General features: G+C 42.6%; 1 protein-coding gene and 1 pseudogene across 2 annotated transcripts in view; one reads left to right on the forward strand and one right to left on the reverse strand.

Annotated features, from left to right (window-relative positions):
* Window positions 1-8053: 8053 nt before the first annotated feature.
* Window positions 8054-14223, forward strand: part of ADIPOR2 (adiponectin receptor 2) — a 46854-nt gene continuing 40684 nt past the window's right edge. Inside the window, exons 1-2 of one of the 2 annotated variants that reach the window (XM_057701490.1) lie at window positions 8081-8213; window positions 9984-10036. The gene's annotated coding sequence lies outside the window, so the exon portion shown is untranslated. Of the gene's footprint in view, window positions 8214-9983; window positions 10037-14223 lie in introns of both variants that reach the window. The other variant, XM_057701489.1, reaches the window with a different exon arrangement.
* LOC130834052 (protein SDA1 homolog) lies at window positions 8308-13465 on the reverse strand (annotated as a pseudogene).

Raw genomic sequence — 14223 nt, forward strand, 5'->3', positions numbered from 1 at the left:
AGAGAGAGCCGTGGAGATAGTCTGGGTAGAATCAGTGCACATGAAAATCGTGTGTAGAATCTGACAGCAGTATCAAGAGCTGGTGAGCAGGAGAAGATGGAAAGGAGCTGTCACCTGCAAATTGGCCCTCGCCGTCTACCTCTACAAGGATTAAATCATGGGCTGCTGCAGCTGCTGACCTTCAACACCCCCTGGAAGGAGTTCAGGGTGGAGAGCAGAAATGAGGCCCTCTGTGCTCTGGGAAAAACTGGCAGAACAGGTCTTCAGATAGATAGATATTTTCAGGAGACGATTTTATGAGCCCAATTCTTGCATCTCCTGATATCCAGAAAAGCACTAAAATCCTTCACGGTGACATCTGCTCCTCGTGACTAGCAGTAACCTTCATGAGACTGAAATGGAACAGGACCCTGTGGACCTTGCTACCCCATATCCTCAGCCTGCCTTTTGTCTATTGAAAGACTGTAGCCAAAGAGTAAGTTCAATCAGAGAAGTGAGAAAATGCAGAAACAAAGGAAAATAATCAAAGGAGACCAAATAATAATTGTTTAGTCATTAAGCATAGTCAAGGACCTTTAGTTCCTTCTCAAGGGCTATAGATAACATTCTGAGCCATGTCCTGTGAGCTGTTTTATAGATACTGAAACCCCCATCACGTGGAAGAAGTTAACTACATGATGGCCAGACTGTAGCTATGACAAAACCTGCCACAATTCTGAGAACTGGCCTCAAAGAAATGGAAACAAACTGACCCTGGAACTGAAGATTAACTGTACAAGATAAAAACAATCAAGATGATGCTGATCAGACCACCGATGACCAATTTCAAGATGACTGTCAGAGCGGCCTGTGCTGTTTCTGCATGTAGCCCCCTCCCTGCACCTATAAAAGCTCTTGCCCACTGGTTGTAGGAGGGGAGTCAGCTTTTGGACAGGTGTCTGCTCCCCCTTCACCCCCATACCCCCAGTTGCCGGCATCCAAAATAAAGCAAACTTTTCTTTCCACCAAATTTGCCTCTTCATTGGCTTTTGAGCAGTGAGCAGCCAGACCCCACTTTCAGTTACAAGACTAGCAGAAACCTTCCGCAAAAATATGTGCTCAGATTGCTTGTACTCCCCTGCACCAAAATCACATATATACTGACACCCCACGCCCCCATGCCCACTACTGCTTTGGAGCAGTTTCTCAGAGCTAACTGAAATGCTGTCTCCTGGGCTATTGTCCTCATTTTGCCCCAAATAAAACTTAGCCCCCAACTTTCACGTGCTTTTTTTTTCAGTTGACAGAATCTAGTGAATTAAAAATCTCCTAGTGTTTCTGCGAGGTGACCTTTTTCCTGCTGGTAATTCAACTTATTTGGGTGACAAAGAAGACACCAAGGTCTGCAATAGAATCATCATGTCATATCTGTGTTTACTGAAATATTTCCTCCCTTTCCTTATTCTTTAGATCCCGGTTTGCTTTTTGTGCTAAGTTGATTCATTTCCTATTAGTATTTGAAACACCAAATGGCCACCATAAGTCCTAACAAAATGAATTTTTTTTTTTTTTTTCAGTGTGCCATAGGGCATATGGGATCTTAGTTCCCTGACCAGAGATCAAATCCATGCCCCTTGCAGTGGAAGCGTGGAGTCTTAACCACTGGACTGCCAGGCAAGTCCCCAAACAAAATGACTTCTAATGAGGAGGGAGAAGGCCCCTGTTCCCAATTTCCTATGAAATTTTGGCCTGTTCACAAAACTACCCCCTTTGAAGAGAAATACAGTAGTTATGCTTAGGAAGGAAGAGGTTGATAAAAAACCTTTGGCATGGTGTTTTATGACAAAGGTTTTAATTAGTAGTTTTTATATCTAAGCTTTTTATTAATTTTGGTAAGAACATTACTAAATCTTTTTTATTTCACTTTTACTGCTAAGAGGTGCCAAGCATCTGGTAGCCTGCCAGTTCAAAATTTGTGTAAGTCAAACCTATCCAAACATAACATAAATTAGAAACTTGTATTGTCTTATTTAAAACCAAACCAGATTTTACTATTGAACTCAAGAGTACTATTATTATTAATACATAAAATGACTATTAAATATCCAGTAGATTAAAAAAAAAATCCACAAGAATATAGCACACACAGAAGCAGTTGTTAACTGGCTCTCCCCTAGGGCTTATGGCAGCAAAATCGCCCATCTTTCCCTGAAAGGGGTCCATTTGCACACTTTGAAGCTGCTGCTTGAGGGTTAGGCTTTAAATTTAGCACGCATCCAGATGTAAATTGTGACGTCAATAATATAATATGAAATGTGAGGAGAAGTAAAAGTGCAAAGTTTTTGTATGTGTTTGAAGTTGAGTTGTTTTCAGCCTAAAACAGACCCCCCCTTTCCCCCACAAGGCTGCCTCGCACGGGCTTGCAGGATAGTAGTTCCCTGACTAGGGACTGAATCTGGGGCACAGCAGTGAAAGTGTGGAGTCTTAACCACTGCACCACCAGGGAATTCCCCAAACAGACTATTTTCATAAAAGTTTTATGTAAGTCACATGGTAAACACAAAACAGAAACCTGTAGTTGATATACTAAAGATAAAGAGAGACAAATCAAAATACACCACCATAGAAAATCATCAAATCACAAACGAGGACACAAGAGGGGAACAAAAGAATTACAAAACAGCCAGAAAACAATTAACAAAATGGCAATAGTGAGTCCAAAGCTTTCAGTGGATATTAAACAACATGCTAATGAGCAACCAATGGGTCAAAGAAGAAATCAAGAGACATTTAAAACTACCTGGAGACAAATAAAATGGAAATAAAACACACCAGAATGTATGCAATACAGCAAAAGCAGTTCTAAGAGGGAGGTTTATAGCAAGAAACACCTAGATTAAGAAAAAAGAAAATTCAAATGAACCACCCAACTTTACACCTGAAGGAATTAGTAAAAGAAGAACAAACTAAGCCCAAAGTTAGTAGAAGGAAGAAAATAACAAAGGTCAGAGTGAAAATACATGAAGCAGAGACTAAAAGAAAATAGAAAGGATCAAAGAAACTAAGAGCTGGGTTTTTGAAAAGATAAACAAAATAGACAAACTTTTAGCTAGACTTTCCAAGAAAAATGAGTAGACTCAAATTAAATTATAAATAAAAGAGGAGACATCAATACTGATACTACACAAATACAAAGGATCATGAGACTTTTATAAACAATTACACACCAACCAATTGGACAACCCAAAAGAAACGGATACATTCCTAGAAACATACAATCCACCAAGAATGAATCATGATGAAATAGAAAAAATCTGAACAGATCAATTATTAGTAAGGAGACTGAATCAATGATCAAAAAGCTCCCAACTAACCAGATGGCTTCACTGGATAACTCCACCAAATATTTAAAGAAGAATTAATACCAATGCTTAAACTCATCCAAAAAATTGAAGAGGGGACACTTCCAAACTAATTTCATGAAACCAGCATCACCCTGATACCAAATAAGACAAGGACACTGCAAGAAAAGAAAGTTATAAGCCAATATCCCTGATGAACATAGGTGCAAAAATCCTCAACAAAATACTATCAAATTCAACTGGACATTTAAAGGGATCATATTCCATGATCAAGTGGGATTTAGTCCAAGGATGCAAGGATGCTTCAGCATTCACAAATTAACCAGTGTGATATACCACATTATCCTTCAGTTTTATGAAGGATAAAAATCATATGATAATTTCAGTGGATGCAGAAAAAGCAACTGGCAAAATTCAGATCCTTTTATGATAAAAACTTTCAAGGAACTTGGTGTGTAGGGAATGTACTTCAACATAATATACGGCATAGAACAGTGGTTGCCAGGGGCTAGGTGTAGGAGGTGGGGAGAGACTGGTAAAAGGGTAGAAACTTTCAGCTGTAAGATGAATAAGTTTGAGGATTTAATGTAAAACATGGTGACTATAGTTGATAACAGTGCATTGCATAATTGAAATTTCCTAAGAGAGTAGAACTTAAATGTTCTCAGCAAAAAAAAAAAACAAAAAAAAAAACAGAAATATGTGAAGTGTTGAAATATTAATTAACTTGATGGGGGGAAGGGAATCCTTCTGTTCACAAAAATTGGTGCATCTTATTGTATGTAGAGTATACTTCAATAAAGCCTATTTTTATAAACTACAAAAGATGTTCCAAAAAGATGCTAATACACATCCACGTCCACATCACCCAGTATTAATGTTAAACATTTTTGTCATTTGCTTTAGCTTTTCTCACATAGACGAAATAAAATATTACTGATAAAGGTGAAGTCTTCTTAGTTCCCAGACCTATTTTCTACCTCTCCCCACTGTCAAGAACATTCATAAAGTTGTATGTTTTCTTTCTGTCCATTTATAAATAAATGTATTAACAAACATCGTCATTTCATTGATGACGATACCAAAGTTTAGTGTGAACAAGTGCACAGGCCATCGTTCAAGAGTGAGTCAGCAGCACAGCTGGTAAAGTTGCTCCTCTGCCAGAGCTATGTTACCTAACCTGTGTTTGAGGAGCTGCTAATGTAGTTTACATAATTATGAGAATGTTTATACTGCTCTAGCCTCGGTTTTCCTACAATGTGGCATAGATGGGAATTTAGCATGTTATGGTGTTTCTCCAAGTGTTTAAAATGGACTCCTTGGAAACTTTCAAATCCAAGATGGATGTTATTTTTTATCACCAAAGCTATTTGATATCAGTTTAATGACAAAGCAGAATACAAATATTTATGTATTTCCCTTTAAGTTCGCTGTAGAGATTACTAGATTAGTTTCAAAGCAGCTAACACCACTGAATCCCAATGCTTCAAAATCCAATTAGCCGGCTGCATTTGACTGTTGGCTTTATGTTGAAGAGGTACAGAACATGCAGCCTCCAAATATGCCACTTTGGCATACTGATTATTTTGAGCTGATTGCACTTGGGAAACAGCAGATAGAGTAAAGGCTCTCTGTCTTCCCCTTTCTATTTAAAAGCAGGTCATAACATTTCCCATGAAAAAGGTACCTCCCTGTAAGAGAAAGAGAGCATTCTTTTTTTTCCTTCCAGTTTTATTGAGATATAATTGACATTTAACTCTGTATATATAGTTTAAGGTGTGCAACATGGCGATTCTGTAGAACATTCTCAGACTGGGGGTTGACCTAAATAAAGCAAAGTGGATCTGTACTAAGAACCCTACAAAAGTAAGCCGGGTATTCCGTGAGGTACCCCTAGGCATTGTCCCCCAATTTACTGCCCCTAGTCCAAGCCCCTTTGTCTTGTCACATCCCCTCAATTCTTTGTTCTTTGTGTAAAAGGTATATAAGCTTTCGGCTCTATTGGCTTCTCAGGTCTTCACTTTCCTTGTGAAGACTCCTGTGTACTGGTAAAAATATTAAATTTATAAGCTTTTCTCTTGTTAATGTCTTATCTCAGTTTACTTCTTAGGTCAGCCACAGAACCTAAGAGGGTAGAAAGAAATTTTCCCTCTCCTACAACATATATATGATACAAATACAAGTGCTGGTTTGACATTTCTTGCTCTTTTTTCTTGATTTCTCTTTTTTATGGTCCATCTTTCATGTCCAGATTTTTTGTGCTCAGTTCTAATGTTTATATTTCAAAAGCTTATAGATATTAGAGGAGGAAAGAAGAGTTTAGGTTGGTTTTAGATATTTTGTAATAACAAAGCTGTTTCCCTTTGTAATTTTTTTTTTTGGAAAACCTGTAGACACAATTCTTTCAAAGAAGCCTGCTAATTTTGACTGTCACTGGTAGAATAATTTGTCTTTTTTTTCCTCCTTAAAAATAGCAACTATTCTGATTAGAAATATAATAAATGAAATAAGTTCTTTCCTTTATTGGGGAAGGAAAAAAAAAACCAGTTGCAACACCAAACTTAAATTCACAATGGGGTCTAGAGTGTTTTCTTTACCATTTAGAATTTGAAAGCTGCACCTTCATTTGCTGGTCGCTTTGGATGTCTCTTCAGTTCTCACTGGCTGTTGACTTGCAGATCACAATGCAGGCTAAGTCTGTCCCCAGAGCAAGTCCATCATCACCATTTCAGCAGCATACGGTAGAGCCATTGACGCCTCATCCTGGCGTGGCCAAAACTGGAATATGAATGTTACTTACCCAGTGATGCATTTCTTCGTCAATAGCATCTGATCATTGCAGAGATGACCACAACAGACTAGCTGTGCCTCAAGGCACTGTTGCGTCACTGGTGACTGCTAGGGGGAATACGGGTGGACTCTTTTCTGGGTGCTGCAGAAGAGGAAATACTCCACCCTTCTATGGAGAATTGTGACACCTTCAGAATGGAGGGAATAGACATTCTAAAGACCCACAGACGACCCTCAAAGGATACAGAATTTTACTGAATTCCCCTTGGTTGTTGGACTGCTAGTTATTAGACAGCATATAAAGAATCGGAACTGAGCTACAGTTGGGGAGAGAGGCCTGAAAAATCTGCTTTGGGACATTTAATGGTGACCTTTAGGTAAGAGATATGGGTGATGTCATCCATGGATGTAGGTCTCAGGGGACAGTCCCTGAGGTCAGGAATGGCGTCGATGTCTTCACTGGCCGAGAAGGTGTGAGCATTCCGAGGAAATGATGGGGTTTGTTTCATCACTGGGAGCATCAGGAGTTGGCAGTAGTGATCTGGGAATGGGATCAAGATGACGGAGAATGGGAGGAAAAATCTTGGTGGGAAAAAGATAAGGCTCTTTCTTACATGTTTTTTAGCCTGTGAAGGACTGTTCCAGAGTAAAGCACTTTGTTTTGTCAAAGCGAAATCACTGAGAGAAGGATGCAGAAAAGGTTTGAGGTCTTTGAACGATCTCTTATTTAATGGTCTTTTATGTAGCTTTGTCGTCTTTAGTAGTAGACCTCTTATTAAGCCCGAGGCCCTTGTTCTCATCTTTGCCCTGTGTGAGTCAGTACAGGAGTCAAATTGGCTATGCAAATACGCTGGTGTCCTTTCTGTGGTGCTGTGGAAGTGTAAGGTTGTCTGCTTTGATTTTATTTATCGTTCAAGCTTAAACGGGTGGACTTAGTCCTAAAATACTAATATTAAGACCATCTTATTCACACTTTTCTGATTTTAGTAACTTTAATCACTTCTTCGATTTTACATTTCCAGGCTGAAAAGTTCTCTGTTTTAAACATTTTCCCTTGTATTTCAGACCCTAGATCTTTCTATAGATCTGTGCCGCTTTTTCCAGCCTTCTTTGTTTTCTCTTGGTGTGGTTCCAGGGAGGGACAAGCCTGGGGCATAAGCCTTACAGATTTGTGGATTTCCTTTAATCAGTGTAACAAGATTTTTGACAGTTAAGGCAATATAACCTCTTTGGAGCATGATAAATTCCTCTTAGAAATGAATGTGAAGAAAAAATTTTATACACTGGCAAACTCCTACACTTCCTTTTCTTATATAATAAGTATGTAGCTAAACCCGATCTTGGATTCTAAGAAGTTAGAGCTCAACTGAAACTCACAAGTAGAAAATCACTCGTTCTGGGTAAATGGACATAGTATTTATTGCTTAATTAGTTTCTGACCTGCTATTACACGAAAACATTTTAAAAATCTCTTTGAATTACATGTATTTTAAGAGAAGCGGGCTCACATTCGTTTTCTGGAAGTCGTTGGGCACAAACGGTAGTGTCTTAGTGAGGTAATAAAAAAAAAACGCTGTTGTGTTGGGCAAGATGCTTCGGATTTAGGTCCGAAGCCTCCACACACGACGCCTAGCAATCCCTCAGTTTCGGTTCTGTAAGAGGCTTGTGGAGCCGTATCCATAGAGACCAGGAAGCGTCCCGAGCCGGGCGGCCCCGCCTCTTCCGCTGCACGCGCACCTGTTTCCTGTGGGAGGGAAGCAACGGGACTTCCGTGTCCCCGGGCGCTCGGCGCCGCCCGCTCGCGTTCCGGACCCACCCGCGGCTCCCGAGCCGCTCCAGGCCCGGGATCGGCCTGGCGGGGCGCTTCCGGCTTGGGCCAGCGCGGCTGCGCACGAGAAGCGCTCTCATTGGCCACAGCCGCCTCGTGCGATTCGCGTCACGGCGGCGGCGGCGCTAGGAGCCTCCCGGACGCTGGGTCGCGGCAGCGGCGGCGGCAGCGGGCGGCCACTCCGCTCCTCTGGGCTCCGGGCGGCCGCGGTTCCGAGGAGCCCGAGACGCGCGGCGAGGCGGCGGCGAGCTCTGGTGAGGTTCTCTAGTGGGCGCACAGGCCGGGCCGGCGGGGGCGAAGGCTGAGGGCTGACGGCTGGTGTCCCGGCGGCGCGGCGGGCTGGGAAGCTCACTCGTCCGTCTCTTGCTTGGCCCGCTCGACTCCCAGGTCGGCGCCTCTCAGTCCTGGGGCCCCTCCGCCTCGGGTCCTCTCAGTCTCGGCTCCCTTCGGCCCCAGCTCCGTTCGGTCCGGTCCTTCAGCCCCGGCCGCCCGGTTTCTTTCGCTCCCGGCTCTACTTAGCCGAGGCTGCCTTCGGCCTCGGGTCGTCCCCGAGTCCCCCCCTCCCGGCCCCAGCGCCCCACCGCGTCTCCGCTGGCCGCACTCCGGGTTCCGGCCCCCGCGGCGGGGAGACACCCTCGCCGGTGCGGCAATTGCCCGCGCGCAGGCGGCCGGCTGGAGCGCTGCCGGGGCCCGGTGTCGCCCCGTGAGGCTGCTGCTCACCGGCTTCGGTGGGTCTGGGCGTCTGTGCGGGAGCTCACGTTGGGCACCCCTGGCTCCTGGACCTTGTTTACCGTCGCCGCCGGGGTTTGACAACTTGGTGAGGTCGCCGAGTGGACAGGTTCAGAGGTCCCGCTGCGGCTGTACCGGGCGCGCCGGCTGCGTTGTAGTGTGTTTTTAGAAGAGTGGTCTCCTAACGTCTTTGTATTTAGACTCTGGACTTCTCAGCCTTAGGTTATTCCCCTCACATCTCTTCCCCAAACAGTCCTTCCTTCCTCCTCCAAAGAAACCATTTAAAACTCCCAAGAAATCTGTCATAACATTTCAAATTATGTTCCAAGTGAAAATGTTAAGAATAGTTTCCTCTAACCCAAAGCTTTATTTTGGGGGCGGAGATCAGGAACTTTGTCAGTTTTGAAGTTTGCAGAGCCCTGTCAAAGGCCACACTTGCATGTCTCGTCTTACCCTCCTCTGACTCCAGTTCTGTTGGGTTTTCTTAGATTTTTCATTCCTGCTTTTTTCATTTCTGATGCTCAGTTCATAGAAACTTCACTTCTAATGCTGTTGTCCACAGATGTTTTCATATCTTCTCACAGATTTGTCGGTGCTGATGGTGATTATCGGAAACTAAAATCCTTTCATCAGGAGTTGGGACTTCCGCTCTGGGTGCTGCCTGTGGTGGCAGCTACTTGGTGAATTATTGTGACATTTGAAGAAATTTCAAATGATTTAAATATGAAAGACATTTCTTTTTTAAAAAAGAATTTATTGGCTGCGTTGGGTCTTTGTTGCTGCACGCAGGCTCTGTTTAGTTGTGGCGAGTGGGGTCTACTCATTGTGGTGGCTTCTCTTATTGTGCAGCACGGGCTCTAGGTGCGTGGGCTCAGTCGTTGTGGCACACGGGGCTTAGTTGCTCCACCGTGTGTGTGATCTTCCCGGCCCAGGGCTCGAACCCGTGTCCCTTGCATTGGCAGGCGGATTCTTTAAACCACTGCGCCGCCAGAGAAGCCCTGAAAGACATATTTCTTTTAGCTTCTGTTTGTAATTGCCTACCCACAGTGTATATTCCTATCTAGACTTTAGGCTCCTTAGCAAGTGTTCTCTTACTGGAGTGCTAGGATGAGAGGAGGATTTCGAGAGCGTAAGTAAAAGAGTTTGTGTTTTTCTGTCCTTATACTGCCATATATTTATAAATGAATAGATTTTCCTCTCCATCAATAGTGTCAGTTTAGCTAATGCACCTTCTTTGGTATAAATTACGTTTTGTTTTTCAAAGTGAAACAATTTTGTTTCCTTCTTTATTTCAGGGGTCTGCAAACTTGACAGCTTGTGGGCAGTGTCCTGCCAGCTGCATGCTTTTGTAAGTTAAATTTGCAATGGAACATAGCCATATGCTTTCATTTAGGTATTGTCTGTGGTTGCTTTTGTGGTGCAACAGTAGAGTTGAATAGTCGGGACAGAGACCTTTATGGCTTGTAAAGGGTGAAATATTTACTGTCTGGTCTTCAGTAGAAAAAGTTTGCCAACTCCTACTTTATTTTATTAAAAATGATGCATATTCAACATAGAAAATGAAAATGAGTCGGAAAAATATAAAGGAGAAAGTAAATATTATTCAGAATCACAGCACTTAGAGAGGCTTGTTTTTCTGATTATCCTTACAGAATCTGTTAGTGATCGTTTTCGTATAAATGGGCTTATATTGCTAAATGTTAATTTGTAGTCTGTTAAAAACTGAGATTATTTTTATTTGGCTGTTGAATACATTGTATTCTCTGCATTGAAGATCTTATTAGAAAGGGGCTTGATGAACCAGATTTTCCTTATTTGTCTTACCAGCCAAGATTTAAAAAATTTAAGCACAATGGATGTGTGGTGGTGGTGGTGGAAGACACTATTTATTGAGCACTTACTGTGGACTAGATAGTTTTCCAATACATTCCATGTAGTAAGTCATTTAATACCTGCAGCAGCTCAGTATGGGTACACAGACTATTATCCCTAGTTATAGATGAGGAAACTGAGGCACAGAGAGATTAACTGCCTAGGTTTGTCAGCTAGTTAATGGTGGAATTGGGATTTGAATCCATGCCTCTGGTTTCAGGACCCAGGCTCGCAATGTGCTACAGAGCCTCTTAGAGTACTGCTCAGTGTAGAAAGGTTTTAGGCAGTCCAGACGTACATGAAAATTCTTCCTTATGCTCCTCACTTTCTGTAGAAAACCTCTGTTAATAATTTTGATATAGAGCTTTGCTGCTCTTTGTCTGCATATGCAAATGTTTACCTGCAAATCTGTCTGCACATGCTGGTTTTTAAAAAATTAGTAGACTTTATTTATTAGGGCAATTTTAGATTTATAGAAATTTGTGTGGATAGTATAGAAAGCTCTCATATTACCCACCCTCCATTTTCCCTTATTAATAGCATCTTGCATTAACATGCCATATTTGTTATAATTGATAAACCCATATTGCTACATAGTCAATTAAAATCTACATACTTGGGCTCATCTTTTGTGTTGCAGAGTTTTTAAAATGGGATCAAACCAATCATTGTTCAGCAGTGTGCTTCTTTTGGGTGGTTTTCAAAATATAGTGCTTCTGGACTTTTTAATGCAAATAAACAGTCTTGATTCACTAATATTCAGATTAATGACACAAATTTAGCATTTTCCTTGGAATGGAAAACTTGCTTGGAAGTTACTTGTCTTTTTCAGAAGTTTATCTTGTAGCATCAGCTGCTTTTCTCTGAAGAAACACTTGTTTTTTGACTGGGCATTCCAGCTCCTCCGTGAAGCCGTTCAGCTTCTCTGAGATTTCTAGCTGTTCTTCGGAAGGGTGGTGCACAGCAGCCCACTTACCATCAGCTTCCTCCTCCTCACTGAGACTGGTATTTCCCCACCCATCTTGATCATTCTCAGCATGCTATTCCTCAGCTTCCAGAACTTCTGTTCCCAGAATGTAATCTTCAGCGTCTAATTCTCCATATTCTTGCACCCTTGATTTTGCGGCCACTATAGGTCTTATCCTGGAATTCCTTCTGCATTGTCTTGAGGATTCAGTTTTTGGAAGAACTGACTCAAAGTCCTAGGAGACATCATCACATTCTTCCTTTGTGTTTTATACTGGGCCAGGTCTTGACAAAGTTTTTTAGTCATTTGCTGTTATCTCTTTCAGAGCATTGTTTCCTACTGTCATGACTTCCCCAGAGTTCTTGTCATAGCAAAATAGATGACATAGTCGTGAGCAACATCTGAGTGGTCTCTGGGACTACCCGGTGCTGAGAAGTGTGCTCAGCAGACCGCAGGGTCTCACTGCTTCTCTTTGGGGCTGCTGCAGAAACCTTCGCAAGAAGGGTAGAAAAAACTCCTGAATTCCTGCCAATCTGGAGATAAGGTTCATGAGCAATAACTTCACTTCAGACATTTCCTTACAACTTTTTAGCTGCTTTAGTAGTTTTTCTGCAGTTTCTTGGAACTCATGAATCAAATGGATAGCTGAAAAGTTAAACACTTCTTTTTTCTTCTTCTGTTTCAGAAGTACTTTGGTAACCTTCTTTTCTTGTGTTTGGCGGCCTGCTGCATTAGCATTCTGAGTCCTTGTCCTCTTCTCTTGTTCATCTTGCCCTTGTAAGGCTGTCAAGGCAGGGACTAATACCGTGGTTGCGGTACTATCCTGGTGGTCCACTGGTTAAGACGCCACGTTTCCAGTGCAAGGGGTGGGGGTTCGATCCCTGATTGGGGAATAAGGTCTCATGTGCTGCGTGGCACGGCCAAAAGATTAAAAAGAGAGAGAAAAGCATACAGTTGTGATAATTGATGGTCTTGGCATCATTTGAGGAGTTTCTTCTGTAGTTTAGTCATCACTTCCAAAGATATCTTGGCTGCAGTTGCCCTGCTGTCCCTTAACATGTGTGTGTGTAATTCTGTAATACTGTATTCACTTTATTCTTGTTTTTGCACTTTTCTTTTCATCAGTCACAAGATGAGTGTACAGAGTCATAGAAGCTTACATGGCAACGTTGAGGAGGTTCAAAGAAGATCTCTGTCAACCTTGATGGATTGATGAGATTCTCAGCAAGATCAGAGCATTGCAAAATGTTGGAAGATCTATATTCAAGACAGTGTAGTTGTAGGAGAGCAGATCTTTCAGTTCTTCAGGGAAGTTATCTAGATGTTGTGAGTGGCGGTGACCAATCTGTGCCATAAACATTAGCAGCTTTGTCAGTTCTTTGCTGGATTTTTTGGTTACAACTTGAAAATCTCCCATGTTGGTTTTTTTTTTTTAATGTCTGGAGTTTCGGGTCTTAGTTGCAGTATGCAGGATCTTTCATTGCGGTGCGCCGTCTTCTCTCTAGTTGCAGTGCATGGGCTCTCTAGTTGAGGCACGGGCTCAGTAGTTGCGGTGAGTGGGCTTAGTTGCCCCATAGCATGTGGGATCTTAGTTCCCCAGCCAGGGACTGAACCTGTGTCCCCTGCATTGGAAGGCAGATTCTTAACTACTGGACCACCAGGGAAGTCCCCACGTTGGATTTGTAGTGAATATTCTGCTATGAAAACTCCTCAGTGTGGGCCAGAGGGTCCACTTTACTAATCCTGTAACTGCTTCAGGTTGCTGGGCAGCTAGTGTTTATTTCTGCTGGACAAGTTGGCTGCAGACTGGCTCTCCTTGAGCAGTTCTCAGAAGACACACATGACTGACACCAGCCAACCCTTCTCAGGCTGTGGCTCGGAATCTTGCTTCCAGGTGTGACCGGAAGTAGCACTTGAGAGCTTGGCAGATGGCACCATCGTGGCTTATACCAGTGTGCTTTAAAAACCAACATTCGTGATGGCTTTCCAGAGCAATACATTTGTGTCTGCTCCATTTTTTTTTTAAAGCTCTTTATTGGAATACGATTGCTTTACACTGTTGTGCCAGTTTTTGCTGTACAACAGAGTGAATCAGCTGTATTTATACATCTCCATATGCCCCCCCCCCCCCACGCAACTCCTTCCCACCTTCCCTATCCCAGCCCTCTTAAGTCATCACCCATCATCGAGTTGATCTCCCTGTGTTATGCAGCAGTTTCCCACTAGCTATCTGTTTTACATTTGGTAATGTTACTCTGTTCTTTTTTTTTTTTTTAATTAATTTATTGGCTGTGTTGCTGTGCGAGGGCTTTCTGTAGTTCCAGAGAGTGGGGGCTACTCTTCATTGCAGTGCACAGGCTTTTTATTGCTGTGGCTTCTCTTGTTGCAGAGCATGGGCTCTGGGTGCATGGGCTTCAGTAGTTGCAGTGTGCAGGCTCAGTAGTGGCTCTTTTGTGGGCTCTAGAGCACAGCACAGGCTCAGTAGTTGTGGCACATGGGCTTAGCTGCTCTGCGGCGTGTGGGATCTTCCCTGACTAGGGATTGAACTTGCACCTGTGCATTGGCAGGCAGATTCTTAACCACTGCGCCACGAGGGAAGCCCTGTTACTCCGTTCTTTACATAGTATTTTATTGAATGTGTGCACCATAATTTTTTTTTAAAGAAATTTATTTATTTATTTAGCTGTGTTGGGCCT

Source organism: Hippopotamus amphibius, chromosome 12, assembly GCF_030028045.1.
Source record: "Hippopotamus amphibius kiboko isolate mHipAmp2 chromosome 12, mHipAmp2.hap2, whole genome shotgun sequence".
Classification (NCBI taxonomy): Eukaryota; Metazoa; Chordata; class Mammalia; order Artiodactyla; family Hippopotamidae; genus Hippopotamus; species Hippopotamus amphibius.